At 36.0% G+C, this 17,348-nt stretch overlaps 1 protein-coding gene across 17 annotated transcripts in view; it reads left to right on the top strand.

Moving 5' to 3' along the window:
- HYCC2 (hyccin PI4KA lipid kinase complex subunit 2) overlaps positions 1 to 17,348 on the top strand; it is a 68,352-nt gene that overhangs the window by 203 nt on the left and 50,801 nt on the right. For 2 of the 17 annotated variants that reach the window (XM_019726780.2, XM_019726776.2), the window contains exons 1-3: positions 43 to 140; positions 935 to 970; positions 17,144 to 17,243. The gene's annotated coding sequence lies outside the window, so the exon portion shown is untranslated. Of the gene's footprint in view, positions 1 to 42; positions 337 to 934; positions 971 to 6,143; positions 6,223 to 9,694; positions 9,788 to 17,143; positions 17,244 to 17,348 lie in introns of those variants that run through there. The other 15 variants (XM_074339796.1, XM_019726779.2, XM_074339812.1 and 12 more) reach the window with 15 other exon arrangements.

Genomic DNA, 17,348 nt, shown 5'->3' with positions numbered 1-17,348 from the left:
CACCGACAGCCTGCAGCCAATAAATGGGGCTGTTGCTAGAGCGTGGACTCACCCTATGGGAGGGCTGTTTGTTGCGCTGCAGTTGGCCGGCTGCTGCGGGAGGCGGTGGCGGTAAGGAGCCGGAGGCAGCGAGGTGACAGGTAGGCGGCGGCGGTGTCTTTGGGGGACGCAGAGTGCTAGATCAGAAGGGATTTTCTTCTTGTCCGGCTGCAGGAACTATAGAGGGAATCTGACGAGGGTGGTCTGGGAAGGCGGCAGGCGGAGTGTTAGTGGTTCCGGAACCTTTCGTAGACTCAGTAGCGGCTTAGGAGGGTCGTGAGAATGCAGCTGAGGCGGGTGAAGGCTGAACCCTGTGCGGCGACGTGGGGGCCTAGGGCGTGGGGGGCTGCGGTGGCGCCCGCAAGGAAAAGAGAGAGGCGGGAGCAAGACAGTATTGTCATGGCTGGAGGAATTCTTTACACGGAGCTCGGAGAGAGAGAAAAGGACAAGGCATTGCAGACACCTGAGAGAAATCCTAGGGACTGCTTCTTAGGGCCATTTCTCTGGGTGGGAAGGGGGTGCGGAGAGGAAAGATATTTACTGGCTGTCAGGTCCTTGAAACTCTTTATAGCTATATATTATGTAACCCTTGGCTGTTATTTATCCAAACAGCTAGGTTGCCCCTCATGGAAGAGGAGGTCTGGCAACCAACCTATTGATATGTCAGAATAGTTTTTCCTTGGTTCGAGTGTTTTCTACCCCGACAAGCTCTGTAAGCGAAGAAGCATGAAGGACAGAGTAGTTACGAAGAGCTTATCCCAAATATGGACTTCGGTTGAGAGATTCGTTAGAGATGAGCGTGGCAAGGTTCACGTTTTGTGGTTCATGAATTTATTTGTTTTGAGGTCAAGGCTGATTACAAATCGTCTTTTTTTTTTTTTTTTTAAATCTCCAGGAAAGTGGAGAGCCTCAAAAAAATCTATTGTAGGAGGTAAGTGCTAATTGGAAAATGACTAGAACTTTAGTTGTTAGATTTCCCCCCTGGATATTGTGGGTGTTAGAGACTGAAAATAAGGTGGTGTTCTGAATGGGGGTGGGTGCAAAAGTCATCTTTTAAGTAATTTGCTCTGTAAGTCTGAGAAACTGGTTATGGGTTATTTCTTAGGTTTAAAAAATATGCTCTTTAAACCTCTTCGACTGAGGTAAAATTATTTACAGACATAAATAACTGAATTATCATGTTTTAGTCTGAGTTTTTAATAATTAATTGTTTGCTCAATGAAATGCACAATTAAATAGGAATTACATTAAGTATGTGTTATGAAGGACAAACTACATTAAAACTTGGTTTTTCACTGGAAAACAGTTTTAAAAGAAGCATTATAAATTTCTAAATTGTAAGCTGATTGAAATGTCTTTAGCTTAAAAGACAGGACTAATTATTAGCAAGTGTACTGTAATTTTACTTTTTCTATTAATGATAACTTATATTAGTATATCCCAGGACTTAAATAAAAAATTCATTTATTTCTTTAAATATCGTTTGGTAAGGAGATGTGGATCATTAGTTTGTTTGTTCTAAAATGTTTAGAGTACTGAGATATTTATCAATGCTTCAGATAAAAATTTTGATACTTGGTTTTGTTACCTTTTTGCAAGAATAATACAATCTCAGTTACAAAGAATACTTCTGCTTCTATTTTAGTTGCAATTCTGTAGTGTGAGTACCTGTGAACAAATCTGCTTTTATGTAGGATGGTGTGTGTGTGTGTGTGTGTGTTTCTTTTTATTATGTAATCAGCCTACTAGATCGGTCTTAGAGAACCAGTGGCTGATTTTGAATGGCCAGTAGGTGTCATTGTAGAATATATAATAGAGTTGAACAACTGAGTAGGAAATTAGCAAGTGATTTAACAAACACTAGTCAAAATTAAAATATAATAATAATTGGTTGATTATTTATACATCATTAGAATCTACTTTTCTGACACATTTCAGTATTGGAGCTGTTTACGGAATTTGAAACGATGGCTGTAAAGAAGTATAATTGTTTACTTGGACCTTTAAAGCTTGTTTTTAAATCTAGCTCTTAAGAACTTCACATGCAATAGATATAGTTTGATTGTTTTTCATACAGTTTTGGCATCTTATAGTAGTTTATTCAGTTCTAGAATGAGTAAGATTTTCAGCTTGACTAAACTTTATGATAGAGAAACCAGTGCTATATAATAAAAATAAATAAATAAAATGATAAAATATGGGCAGAAAGTCTCCAAACAAGTTACCAGCTGCACAAAATAGTACTTTGTTATTATTCTTTTAATGCAGGAACAGAAGTTTTGTCTTTCATTGTCTGTGGCTTCTTAGTTTTTTTGATGTCCAAAATAGCTTCTTTTTACATTTTTGTCTCTCAAGTAGACTGTGTACTTTCCTCAGGATGATGAACTGAACATTTGTCATTGTCTAAAATGTGACATAATGGATTCTGGAGGTAGTTGGCACAAAGTTCTGAAGGTGGCTTATAGGTGGTTGTGAGTAGCCCCTTACCTGCAGAGCCTTCTACTGAGCTGTTGTCATTTTGTAGCTTTGCTCCTTTTGCCTCCTTTTGATACAATGTTAAAAATAGAGTTGGACCTAATTCAGAAATTCTCCATGAAAGTGTAGTGTTGTTTTTTTTATATATATGAATAATCCAGGAGTTTTTTTAAAAAGGCACACACATATCCATTATATCATCTCCATTTCCCAGAATCTTAGTGGTAGGGGGAATGTGAAGGGAGGTAGTAGATATACATATTTTGAAGGAAAAAAAAATCCCCTAGATGATATGGTTCACCTCTGGCTTCCACTTTAGAATCATTGATCTACTTCAAGGCTTTCATACTTGTGTTGTAGTATGAACCAATAACAATAATTTTAGCTTGAGAAAAAGGGCTGTGAAATCTACCAATATTTTTATAGCTTGATAAATTTCCAATGTCTGGGATAGATTTTCTAGCCAGGGGCTAAAGTTGCCAGAAATAAAAATTGTGTTCAATGTCGTGATTTGGATTAGTTTTTACTTGGCACTTGGCTGCTTTCCATAAACCAAGTTAATTTCTTTCACAATTCAGACCTGTGCTAATTTGCACAGATATTTACTTATATCTTGTTCTCTTAATGTGTCTGAAAGCTGTCTAGTTCAAGAATCAAACTGGAATTGGAAAGTAAGAATTTGAAGTTTTATTGATTAAAGGTCTTTTTGCAATATTGCTGTGATACAAAGAAGATTTCTCTTTTCTGTAAACATTTACTCAAAAATATATAGTAAAACTTGGAATTGTGACTGTATTGATTTTGACACAAGTCCTGTTTAGAAATTCATGATTCATCTTTACGAATTTTAGACTTTCTGTTTGGGTATCTCTCTGCCACAGAGACAAATACAAGAAAAAATAAACGAGTAGACTTTAATTTTGGAGAAAGAAGTAAAAAGTTAATTATGTAATATATTAAGAGATGTGACATGTATGTATATGTGTGTCTGTGTATGTGTGTGTGTGTGTGTGTGTGTGTGTGTGTATAATTATAGTCCTTTGCAGGTTTGAAATATAACTGCCAAAAAACTAGTCATAAAATATGGTTAAGTGGCACCAATTTACTGAATGGTATAGCATGGTTACAAAATACGTTGTTCTGTTGTAAAACGCTGAACTCTAAAAAATGCTGGAATCAAATTTATCTATCACCTTTGTCATTATGGACTCTTGACTCTTTTTTCAAATTGAAGTGCAATTGATGTAATCCTTGACTTTTGATAGTGCTTGAGTCTTACTTAATATAATCTTGTTAGCTACTAAGATTTGTCAATTTACCTCTTTAAATTCCTCCATATATTTTTTTGAAAATAGATGGAGTTGGATGCTGAGCAGGGAGTGAAACTTACGCTTTTTACATATTCTTTTGTATTGAGGCTTAAATTTTTTTTTATACTAGACTTTGTTTTTTAGCACAGTTTTAGGTTCACAGAAAAATTGAGTGGAAGGTACAGAGATTTCCCACATACACACTCCCCTCGACACATGCACAGCCTCCCTCATTATCAGGATCTCACTGAGTGGTACGTTTGTTATAACTGATGAACCTACATTGCTATGTCATTATCGCCCAAAGTCCATAGTTTACATTAGGTTTCACTCTTGGTGTTGTACGTTGTATGGGTTTGGACAAATGTATAATGACATGTAGCTACCATTATAGTACCATACAAAGGAGTGTTGAGACTTTTTAATCAGCATTTATTCCTTTTGTGGTTCTTTCTTTTTAAATAAAAAAGGAAGTGGGGAGGAGAGAGTATACTACTATTCTTTCAACTTTGTAAGATAATTGTAAAACTCATATAGTAGATATGAAGTGCTTGTCAAATCTAAAGTTAATGTGAATTTGCAGTTTGTCACAATACCTACTGTTTTATTGTTCGTGGGAAAAAAGCTAGAGGAAATGAATGTTTCTGTTCTTCAGGGTTCTGTTGTCAAAACTTTTCCTCATTCTATACCCTGTCCCTCTGATCTTATTTACTCAATTAGCATCTAAATTTGATGATTCTCAAATCTGTATCTCCAATGCAGAGATTTTTCTTGATCTCCAGTTCCTATTCTATAAATCTAACTGCCTGCTAGATGAGGATACCTGCAGGTCCCTCAAATGTGTCTAAAAGTTAATTCATGTTTTATCATCTGTACAATGTGCTTTAGCTGGAACCTGCTGTTATCTCTGACATTTTTATTCATACACCACTGATCTGAGCACTGCTAGGTTCTGTTGACTCCACCTTGTTACTGTTTCTTTAATTCTATTTATTTCTCTCAATTTTACAATGACTAGGAATAGTATGAAGAGTTAGGACCTAGAGACAGACTGTCTAGATTAGAATCACAGCTTTACCATTTATCGCCTCCATTTCTTTATCTTTAAAAACAGAGTTGTACCACCCAGCAGTTGTACTCTTGGGCATTTACACCAGAGAAATTGAAGCTTACAGTCACATAAAAATCTGTACATGCATGCTTATAGCAGCTTTATTCCTAATAGCCCCAAACTAGAAACAACCCAAATGATCTTTAACACGTGAATGGTTAAAGTGGGGCACATTTATAGCGTGGACTGCTATGCAGCAGTAAAAAAGAATGAGCTATTGATAAACATGCAACAATTTAGATGGGTCTTAAGTGGAAAAAGCCACTCTCAAAAGATTATCTACTGTATGATTTCATTTATATAACATTCTTTTTTTTTGTTTTAATTTTTATTGGGGAATATTGGGGAACAGTGTGTTTTCCAGGACGCATCAGCTCCAAGTCAAGGCATTATTTTCAGTGAGTGCAGCTCACTGACCCACGTGGAAATCGAACCAGTGACGCAGTGACGGTGTTACGAGCACTGTGCTCTAACCAACTGAGCCACCAGGCTGCCCCTATAACATTCTTGAAATAACAAAATTATAGAGATGAAAAGCAGATTAGAGGCTGCCAGGAGTTAGGGATCGGGGAGAGGGGAGTCGGTGACTGACTATAGGGGAGCCTCTTGGTGATAGAACACATCTGTATTTTGATTGTGGTGGTAGTTACACAAATCTACATATGTTATAAAGCTTTATAGAAACACACACACACATACGGACAAATGAATGCTTGTAAAACTGGTGATATCTGAATAACCTCTGTGGACTGTACTCTTGTCAGTTTCCTAATCTTAATATTTTACTATGGTTATACAAGACATTACCAGTAGGGGAAACTGGGCAAAGGGTGCATGGGACCTTCTGGCACATATTTTGGTAACTTCTTTTAAGTCTGTCTATAATTATTGCAAAATAAAGTTTTTTAAAAGGGTTATTATAAGGATTAAATGAGCAAATGAAAATTAAATGTAAGGTTTTTATTACAGTACTTGGTACATCACAAATACGTAATATTAATATAATAGTAGTGGTAGCAGCAGCAGCAGTAGTTCAGGTCTCTCACCTCTTGGAGGCCTCTCACTAGGACCATTCCAGTGTGTTCTTATTGGTCCCCTTGTCCTCAGTCTTTCCTCTCTCCAGTCCACTGTGCAAACAGCGCTCTTTCTAAAGTGCCTACTACTTCACACAATGTACTTTCATACATTAATTTCTCTTTTTTAATCAGAGTGGAATGAAGCATTGGAGTCAGCATGACCTCCGGGATACTGTAATAGATGAATCAAAGATAAAAACAAAAATCTCAAGTGAGTTTTCTCACCTTCAATAAACTATTAAGTATTGTTATTTTAAAGTTAATTTGTTTGGTGATGCTGCCTAACACAGCACCCCAAAACTTAATGACGTAGGACAAAAAGATTTATTATTTTTCATGATTCTGTAGGCTGGCGGAGAAGTTCCTCTGCTGGTTTCACGTGGCTGTCTCATGCAGCTGAGTCTAGCTGGAGAGTTGACTGAGTTGGAAGGTCCAAGATGTATATCCTCACGTACATGTATGCATTTGGTGCTGGCTGTCCATTATCAAAGATATGTTTGCAGTGTTCTCAGTGTGGCTTCTCGTCCTCTCGTAGACTAGTGTGGCATCCTTACATGGCATTCTCAGGGCAGCCTTCTGGAAAGGTGAAGGTAGAAGCTGCAAGGCTTCTTTGAGACTTAGGCTTTTGAACTTATATGATGTAATGGCCCTTCCACATTCTGTTGGAAGGACCTCTGTCTCAGTCAGTTCAGGCTTCCACAGCCTGGGTGGCTTAAACAACAAACATTTTTTTCCTCCCAGTTCTGAAGGCTGGGAAGTCCAAAATCAAGGTGCCAGAAAATTGTGTGTCAGTGGAGGGTCCACCTCATGGTACAGAGATGGCTGTCTTCTCACTGTCAACACATGACAAAAGGGGTGTGAGAGCTCACTGGGGTCTCTTTTTATAAGGGTACTAATTTAGGAAAGCTCCAACCTTATGACCTAATGACCTCCCAAAGGCCCCACCTCCATCACATTGGGTGTTAGTATGTCAATATATGAATTCTGGGGAGATGCATAAAAAGTTCATAACAATACAGATAGAGCGGATTATTTTCCATTTTCTTAATGTAAGGATGAAAATCCAAAAAATGAAACTCACTATAAGAATTTGTGAAAAGTTTTGCTGAGACTTAATACGTAAAAATAAAAAGACAAGTACAAAAGACATTAAACGGCAAGCTACTAGGTAGCACAGATTCAATATCTTCTCAAAGTAGAATAGTCTGCATAATATGTGGGAGAATCAGCATTTATCTGGTTGTGCTAAGACAGTGTTTCCTGAAAATTTGTAGGAGGGTAATCTGTAGAAAGGTCACTGGTTTTTCATTTGAAAAGGTGTAAACCTAACCTTATTTTTATATGATTTGGTCTTGCTGGTCACAGTTTTATAAGCCACATTACTTTTCTAGAACATGACTCCCAGATGTTGGCAAGAAATTACAATACTGTATTATGAAATCTTGTCAGTGTACTAAACTACAAACACCCCCCCCCCCCAACTGAACTATAGTGGTGGCGTACCTTCACAGAATACAAATTCTTTGGTCACTACTTGCTTGCTTCCTACTCTACCCCCATTTCAGGGAAATATCTATCACTTCATCAGCATTAAATTGAAGAATCGCTGAGTGGCTGTTGGTATCTGAGACCACAGATTTGTTGCTGGAGTCTGTGTCTTACATTATTAGTCAGAAATTATGTTTGACTGTTAGAAACAGAGATAAGAAATAAACATTGCTTACAAAAGATAGTAGTTGACTTCTTTGTCTTTGTCTTGTGAAAAAACATTTGGAAAGTGGCCGTATGGGACTCAGATGACAACTTCATGGAGTTGTCGAGGACCCAGTCTCCTTCTGTCTTTTTTTTTTTTAATTTAAATTTATTGGGGTGACAATTGTTAGTAAAATTACATAGATTTCAGGTGTACCATTCTGTATTACATCATCTATAAATCCCATTGTGTGTTCATCACCCAGAGTCAGTTCTCCTTCCATCACCATATATTTGATCCCCCTTACCCTCATCTCCCACCCCGCACCCCTTAACCCCCTTACCCTCTGGTAACCACTAAACTATTGTCTGTGTCTATGAGTACCTTCTGTCTTTTTCCTTTGCCATCCTTAGCATGTGGCTTCCATTTTCACAATCGGAATGGTTGCTGGATATCCGGCCATCACATCCATGTTCAAGGCATAAGGAAGGAGGAAGAAAGGCAGAGGCCAAAAAGGGCACACCTCTCATCTTTTAAGAACTGCTTCTAGAATTCCCCATACAGTATTTCCTTTGATCTCATTGATCAGAACTTAGTCATTTGGCAATACTTAGCTGTAAGTAAAGTTCAGAAATGGCCTTTAGCTGAGCATATAGACTAGATCAGTGGGGGGGTGGCGGGTGGTCAGGGTGGAGACCTCTATTAAATGGGAACTAGTGGTCTCTGCTGTACTTGCTCCCTGTCTTCTGTGCTGTCTGCTGCTGACTGCCCCGCTGTTGCTAAGCCCTTTCTTCAATAAACATGAATTATTTGCTAAGCCCTGTTAAGAACTAGAAATACAAACACAACTGAGAAATACTCCCTGCCCTAGAGAAGTTGTGGTTTAATAATAGGACTAATAAACTGTATACAGGTTTCTGAGAAAAGAAGGTATTGAATACTGTTAGACTACGTAGTTACCACTATGATTCTGCCTACCCCATCAATTTATAAGGGGCTTAAGATGGAGAGGAGGAGGTGACCCCTTTACAAGAGCAATATTAGTGGGAAAAAATCAACTTCCTAAGAGGAAGATATAAGGTCTATTTCCCTTCCCTAAAAGCCTAGAGAAAGAGGTCCTAAAAAAAAAAATCACTCATAATGTTTTATGTGAATTTAAGAAGAGAGACTTGGAAACATTTGTATCCAGGATGGGGCAGAAGCTATTTAACCAGAGAAATGTGGCATGAAGTAGTGATGTTCATGAATGATATATATATTAAATTTATTGGGGTGACAATTGTTAGTAAAATTACATAGATTTCAGGTGTACAATTCTGTATTATATCATCTATAAATCCCATTGTGTGTTCACCACCCAGAGTCAGTTCTCCTTCCATCACAATAATTTGATCCTGAATGATACTTTGATATCTGCAGCAACTGTGATTTGATGCGAAAATGCCTGTAATATCTGTTGGCGACCAAATCATAGAAAATACTGTCGTTTTTTTTGTTTTGCCTACATTCATAATTGAGTGAAATGATAAATTTTTGTTAGGGATTAGTAAAAAGAATGATATAATATTCTTCCCGTCAAAGCATATGATTTTTATTCACAGATCCCTGGGAATCTATGGATTCTAGGTTGAGAACTAGTGAGTGATGGTGAAAAAAAGGGCTTTGAATGGATACACAGTTATATGCTAAGAAAAAGCATACTAGAGGAGGTGACTGTTGATCTGAGTCTTGGAAGAAGAGTAGGGCAGTTAGGCTAGAGGGTAGTTGAAAGGCATTCCAGAGGGGAGAGAAGTTCAAGAAAAGGCAGGGAGGTGTGAGACGATCTGGCATATCATGGAACTTAGATTAACATTGGTGCGGGGAAGTCGGTATTGAGCCAAGGAATAATCCTGCTGACAGGGTTCTTCTGTTCATGAGCATATTGAACAAGTCCTGGTTGCAGAGCCTGTCTAGCCAACCATAGATCTGTGCTCTGATCATCTCTTCTCAGGAGCAGTGAGCAGCCAGCTACAACTTCTTGGATGTCTGCCTATTGGGAGGATTTCCCTCTTCTCCTGTCCTGCAGGGCCACCTCTGTGCAGGGGTAATGCCAGCATATCATGTGGAACCATGTGTAAACCAGGCCAGAGTTTTTATTTTTTTCTTTGATTATAGGGAACTCTACAAGATCATAGATTAATAGAGAGTTGATACTTAGTAGACACATGTGTGATGGGTGTCGGAACCATTTGTTTTTAAGGCTTATTTATGCTTTTAGAGCCTGCTCTAACCTCATTCTGTATATTTAACCATTGCAGTCGGGATTAGCTGCTTATGTAGCGGTAATAATCAACCTTCAAATAATGGCTTAAAATTTAAAAAAAGATTTGTTTATTCTTATGTAAAATCTGCTGCAAGTCTGAGTAACTCCAGGGCAGCTGTTTTCTATCTGATGGGTCAGCATTTCATCTCTATATTTATCTCTGCTTCTTTTATCATAGTGGCAAGGGAAGTACAGGCTGGAGAGTGCATACTGGTAATTAAATGCTTCTACAGAAATCATTTCTGTTCATTGCTCAAAGCAAGTCATGAGATCACATCTGACTTAAAGAAGGTAGAGAAGTATAGTTCTCCCATGTGCCCTGAAGGAGAAGAAAAGCTTATATTTTATATACAATATCACTTCCACTTAATGATGGAAAGCTGGTAGCACATTCAGCTTTATGTAAGAGCTTGGTGGGTCAGAACGTCCACTTCTTAAGGGTAGATCAGGTCACATGGTCACTTGGTGTTCCTCCACCAGGGCTCAAAGCCAAGCAAGGGCCTCCTTCTCAAAAGTAGAATAATCATCGCAGTACAGGGTATAGCTTTATTCTAAATCACTTGCCCTTTCCCTGACTATCAAACAGAGGCAATTTTGTTCCCCAGGGGAAGTCGTCTATTATTTCCTGTTTTCTGGAAGACTTTGTACAAGACTGGTGTTTCCTCCTTAATTGTTTGGAAGAATTGACTGATGAAACCATCTGCACTTGAGATTTTTTTTTTTGGAAAGATTTTTAATAACATTTCATTTTTTTAATAGTTTTGGGGCTATTTGGAGATTCTATATCTTTCAGTGTTGGTAATTTGTATTTTTTAAGATGTGTTCATTTCATGCTAATTGTCACATTTATTAGCACAAAGTTTATTACATTATTCTGTTTCTGATATCTAAAAATTCCGTTTTCTGCTTTTCCTTAATCAGTATTATTAGGGGTTTATCAGTTTTATTAATCTTTTCAAGAACCAACTTTTGGCTTTGTTGATTTTTTTCCCCTCTGTTGTGTGCTTGTTTCATTCATTTGCTGTTTTCTCTAGCTTTTTTTTTTGTTTTTTTCTGTTTTTAAAAAAATATTTATTTTTTCAGTTACAGTTGACATTCTATATTATTTTATATTAGTTTCAGGTATACAGCATAGTGGTTAGACATTTATATAATTTATTCAGTAACCCCCTGCCCCACTTGTCTAGTACCCACCTGTTACTATATACCAGGGATGCCAAAAAAATGTATACACATTTTAAGAGATGTTATGTATGTGTTACTTTTTGAAGTTGAATTGAATTATGGTAGCAACATATAGTATGCCATTTGCTCAAAAGATTGTGTTAATCAAATGAATGCTAGCGACATCATGCAACAGGCAGGACAGTCAAAATGCCAGAAGCATGGTTGTCGTTCAAGGAGCGCAAGACCATTTTGAAGTGGTATTTGAAATTCGAGAATGTTGTGGAAGTACAATGACAGTGGCGGTGTGAGCATGTAACAGAACATCAGCACGCCTAACAATAACACGCATCCGTGATACGTTTGAGACGCATGGTATCATGTGTGATGTGCACAAGGGAAGATCCAGGAGACCTCGCACGGCAACAGGTCCTGCGGCTTCTGCTGTGGTGTCGGAACAGTTAACACGCTCGCCACAGAAGTCTACCCAACAGTATTTGCCGTCATCAGACGTGTCTGGACGCTGATGTAACCACTTTGAGCACCTCTTGTAATTGCAGAAGTCAAACGTGATTTGTATTCGTCTCTTGTTATTGGTATATATTGAGTATTACAATTTTAGTACAGTTTTTTTTCTTTCTTAAAATGTGTATACATTTTTTTGTCACCCTCTGTATACCATGTTTCCCTGAAAATAAGACCTAGCCGGACCATCAGCTCTAATGCGTCTTTTGGAGCAAAAATTAATATAAGACCCGGTCTTATTTTAATATAGTATAGTATGCCATTTGGTCTTATATGGTCTTATATTAAAATAAGACCCGGTCTTGTATTATATTATGTAAGACCTGGTCTTATATTATATTAAAATAAGACCGGGTCATATTAATTTTTGCTCCAAAAGATGCAGTAGAGCTGATGGTGTGGCTAGGACTTATTTTCGGGGAAACATGGTAGTTGTTGCAACATTACTGACCATATTCTCTAGAAGCTTGAACCATTGATTTTTTTCAGCTTCTCTGCTAATACAGGAAGTCTTAGCTGAAACTCATGCATATAGGATCTATGTCTTTGCTTTATACATGCAAAGTGCGCACTTCCCTGCATATGCAATTAAATGCTGTAGCTGCTTCTCACAAGTTTTAATGTTATATCTTCCTTGGCATTGAGTTCAATATACAGAGGGTGCCAAAAAAATGTATACACATTTAAGAAAGGAAAAAATTATTAAGGTTGTAATACTCAATATATACTGATAACAAAACATGAATAAAGTCACATTTAACTTCTCCAATTACAAGCGGTGCTCAAAGTGGTTACCATCCCCCAAAAAAGAATAAAGTCCCGTTCCCCATCGCCAATAAAAATCTTAAAAAAACACACAAAAAAAACAGATAGCTTTTAAAAAAAAAAAAAGTGGTTACCGTCAGTGTCTAGACACTTCTGATGACGGCAAACTACTGCTTGAGCAACGTTGACCAAAGTGTCCACTTGTATACAGTTTTTTGGCACTCCCAGTATTTACTACTTTCAGTTTTGATTTCTCATTTGACCCATAGATTATTTAGAAGTATAATTTCAAATTTCCAGTAGTTGATGTTTTTCTAGTTTTTTATTAATTATTGTTGTTTTTATTAATGATCTCTAGCTTACTTATGTTGTGGTTGGAGAACATACTCTGAATGGCATTATGATTTTTGAACTGTGTTGAGGCTTTTGTGTCCCAGTATGTGGTCAGTTTTGGTAAGTGTTTCATGCACACGTGAAAAGAATGTGAATTTTTTGTTGTTGTTGCTGGGTACGATGTTATGTGTAGGTCCTTTATGTCAGGGTTTAATTGCATTGTTCAGATCTTACTGGTTATTGGTTGCTTTTTCTATTAACTTCAGAGAGAGGTGCACTAAGGTCTCTGACTATGATTAAGGATTTGTCTATTCCTCCTTTTAATTCTGAAAATTTTTGCTTTACATGTTTTGAGATTATTTTGGGGTATATACAAGTTTATGATTATAGTATCTCCCTATTTGATCCGTTTATCACTATGTGATATTCCTTTTATCTATAATAATTTGCCTTAAATTCTACTTTCTCTGATATTAGCAGACTATATCAATTTTCTTTTATGTGTATACTAGTGTTGCGTGGTATATTTTTTCCATCCTCTACTTTCAGTCTTTCTGTGTAGTTAAGTTTAAAGTATATCTCTTAAAGAAGTGTGCTTGTTTGTTTAATCCAGTCTGACAAGCTGTCTTTTACTTGGAATTTTTTGTCCATGTATTATAATACTATTACTGATATAGTTGTGTTTATCTTTGGAGGCTTACTGTTATTTGTTATTTAGCCCACGTTGTTTTGTTTTTTTTCTTTCTTGCCTGCTTTTACATTAGTTAAATATTTTTCTCTAATCATTTTATTGGTGTATGTTACCAGTACTACACTGTTTTTATTACCATAGCTTTGCAGCAAGTTTTGAAATCAGTAAGTCTGAGTCCTTGGTTTGTTCTTCATTTTCAAGATTGTTTTGGCTGTTCAGGGTCCCTTAAGCTTCTGTATGAATTTTAGGATGGATTTTTCTAGCTCTATAAAAAGTCATTGGGGTTTTGATAGGGATTGCATTGAATCTGTTTTATAGATTGCTTTGGGTGGTACTGACATCTTAACAATATTAAATCTTCCAGTCCATGAACATTGGATGAGTTTTCATTTATTTAGTTTCTTTCATCAATGTTTTATAGTTTTTATTGCACTAGTCTTTTGCCTTCTTGGTTAATTTCTAAGTATTTTAAATTGATTTTGTAATTTCTTTTTCATATTGTTGATTTTCAGTGTATAGAAATGCAACTGATTTTTGTGTATTGACTTTGATCCTGCTACTTTTGAATTCACTTTTTAGTTCTAACAGGTTGTGTGTGTGTGTGTGTGTGTGTGTGTTTGTGTGTGTGTGTGAGATCTGTAATGTGAGGTTTTCTACTTATAAGATCATATAATGTACAAACATGATTTTGTTTTTCTTTTCAATTGGGATGCCTTTTATTCTTTTTCTTGCTCATTTACTTTGGCTACAACTTCCAGTACTATGTTGAATAGAAGTGGTGAAAGCAGGCATGCTTTCCTTGCTCCTGATCTTAGAGAAAAGTCTTTCAGTCTTTCACCATTGTGTATGATGTTTTCTGGGTTTCTCATATGTGGCTTTTATCATGTTGAGATAGTTTCTTTCTAGTCCAAGTTGTTGGGATTTTTTGTTTGTTTGTTTGCTTTTTTACTGTTTTTATCATAAAGAGGTGCTTTTTCCTGCGTCATTTGAGATGTTCATGTGTGTTCTCTTTATTCTAGTAATGTGCTATATTACGTTTTTTGTTGTTGAACCATCCTTGCATTCTGTGGGGAATCCCCACTTGGTTATGGTATATAATCCTTTTAATATGCTGCTGAATTCTTTTTGCTAGTATTTTATTGAGGATTTTTATGTCATTGTTCATAAGGGATATTGGTGTGTAGTTTCCTTTCATTTTTTCCTTTTTTAATAGTGTCTTTGTCTTACTTTGGTATCAGGGTAATGCTGGTCTTATAGAATGAGTTAGGAAGTGTTTGTTTGTCTTCAGTTTTTAGGAAAAGTTTGAAAATGATTGGTATTAGTTCTTCTTTAAATGTTTGGTGGTATTCACCAGTGAAGGCATCAGGTTCCGGGCTTTTTTTGTCTGAAGGTTTTTGATTACTGATTCAATCACATTACTAGTTATAGGTCTATTCAGATTTTCTATTTCTTCCTGATTTAGTCTTTGTAAGTTTTGTGTTATCAAATTTGTTGGCATACAATGTTCATAATACACTCTTTATAACCCTTTTTATTTCTGTAGAATCAGTAGTAATGTCCCCATTTCATTTCTGATTTTAGTAATTTCTGTTTTCTCTCTTTTTTTAGTCCATCTAATGTTTTATCAACTTTGTTGACCTTTTCAAAGAATCAGTTCTTGGTTTTGTTTATTTTCTCTATTGTTTTCTAGTCTCTATTTCATTCATCTCTGCTCTAATCTTTATTTCCATCCTTCTGCTAGCTTTGGGTTCAGTTTATTCTTCTTGTTCTAGCTCCTTAAGTTGTGAAGTTAGGTTGTTGATTTGAGAGCTTTCTTGTTTTTTAATGTAAGCATTTATAGTTAAGCATTTTTCCCTGTCACCACTTTCACTGCATCCCATAAGTTTTGGTATATTGTGTTTTTATTTTCATTTGGCTCTAAGTATTTTCTAATTTCCTCTGTGATTTCTTCTTTGACCCATTGGCTGTTTAAAAGTATGTTGTTTAATTTCCACAGTTTTGTGATTTTTCCAGGGTTTTTTCTTTTTGCTGTTGATTTTTAACTTCATCCCATTGTGGTAACAGAAGATACTGTGTATAATATCTATCTTCTTAAATCTATGAGAATTTTTAGCCTAACATGTGGTCTATCCTGAAAAATGGCCCATGTGCACTTCACAGGAATGTATATGCTGTTTTTGTCTTGTTTCCTTATAATTATTGGTCATATTTTTGTCACTTTGCATATTTAGTAATTTTTTATTGTGTGCCAGACTTTGTATATGACAGACCATAGAGGCTCCAGACCGTGTTACTTTCCTGACAGGGTTCCCATTTCTTTCTTTCTGTTCCTCAAATAGGTGAGGGGCTAATTACTTCCAATAAATCGAGGATTGAGCTGTTTAAAGCTGTGTTAAAGTTTAATAAAACTCAATTTTCTTATTATTTGTCCTGTTGGGTTGTTTTATTTTGTTTTGCTTTCTTAAATTGAAAGCCTAGTGAGTATCGGTATCCTTAACCCTGAAAGATTGTTAGAGACCCATCTCTACAGAGCTGCCCAATGTAGCTCTCAAGTCGGCTTGCCTGCACTGCTTCAAAATCTGTCAGTTGCCTTGGGTTCAAAATTCCCAAGGTACAAAAAGATGGCCATTGCACCTTCCTAAAGTGTTACTAGTTTCTTGTATATGTTTCCAGAGATACTATGTTAGTTCTTTTCAAGTTTTTAAGTTTTTTCCCCCACTGCAGAACTTCTCATGAAATAAAAATCTCCCAATATATGATAGCCCCAATATATGAGAGAAAGTCAGCTGCTATGGTTGGAGTAAGAGGTCCTGACATATCTTCAGTTTGGAAAATATTGGAAACTTTGTAATGACAATACAATAATTCCAAGAATGTTTTATTGTAGTATTCTTTGTATTTAAAAAATAAGATTAATGAACATTTTAAAATGGTAATTTTCTTATGGTGTTTTAGATTTAAAGTTGTCATACAGTTTTAAATAAGAGAGAGCATAATGTGGTCAGCAACTACATGAAAAAAGTTAATAATTTGTGAGAAAAGTATACTTTTAGCAATTTGAAAAGGATTCTCTCTGATCAAAACTTTTAACATATTTTTGTGCCAGAAATTTAAGTAATAGCATTTTCTGTGTTCTTTTTAAAAATGAAAAAAAAATTCAGTTCTGTGACACTCATCCAAAATGATTTTATAGTCATTGATACTTATTTAAGTTTGGTTTTATACTGCATATTACAGTTTTAATGAGTGTGTGTGTGTGTGTGTGTGTGAGAGAGAGAGAGAGAGAGAGAGATCATTGTATAGTGTTTCAAAAGTTAGATTCATAGAATTTTTGGCTGGAAAGCTTAATTTTATAGATTATCCAAGTGAGGCTCCAGAAAATTTAAGTAACCTGCTCATTGTCTTACAGATAATTAATGGCTAATTTGAAACTGAAAATCAGACTTCCGTTCTCCAAATCTAACGTTTTTTAAATTTGGTGTGATAATGATGCACCAAGTATATACTGGTTATAAAATTTTTGAATCATTAGTTATTTTTTAAGTTAGATAAACTATATTATAAATATCTTGTCAAAGTTGCTCTTTCTCCTTTGTATTACGTTTTTGCAAATGTTATTTCTCAATATTTCAAAGTTTTTTTATTTTCATTTTTTATAGAGTTGGAAAATATTTAAGTCTCAACAAATGAATTCCACACTTGAACTCTGCCGCATTCCTGTGCCACCTCCTCCTTTAGAAAACTGATCTTAGAACAGAGGTAAAAATTATGAATTTAACTTTTTAAAGGCTACAGAATGATTTTCCCATGCAGTTAGACAATCTTTGGTGGGTAGCTTAAAATTAAACACTTTTACCTAGGAGA

This window comes from Rhinolophus sinicus, linkage group LG01 (assembly GCF_036562045.2).
Source record: "Rhinolophus sinicus isolate RSC01 linkage group LG01, ASM3656204v1, whole genome shotgun sequence".
NCBI lineage: Eukaryota > Metazoa > Chordata > Mammalia > Chiroptera > Rhinolophidae > Rhinolophus > Rhinolophus sinicus.
Note: the sequence above shows the minus strand (reverse complement) of the source record. Positions and strands in the feature narration are given on the sequence as shown.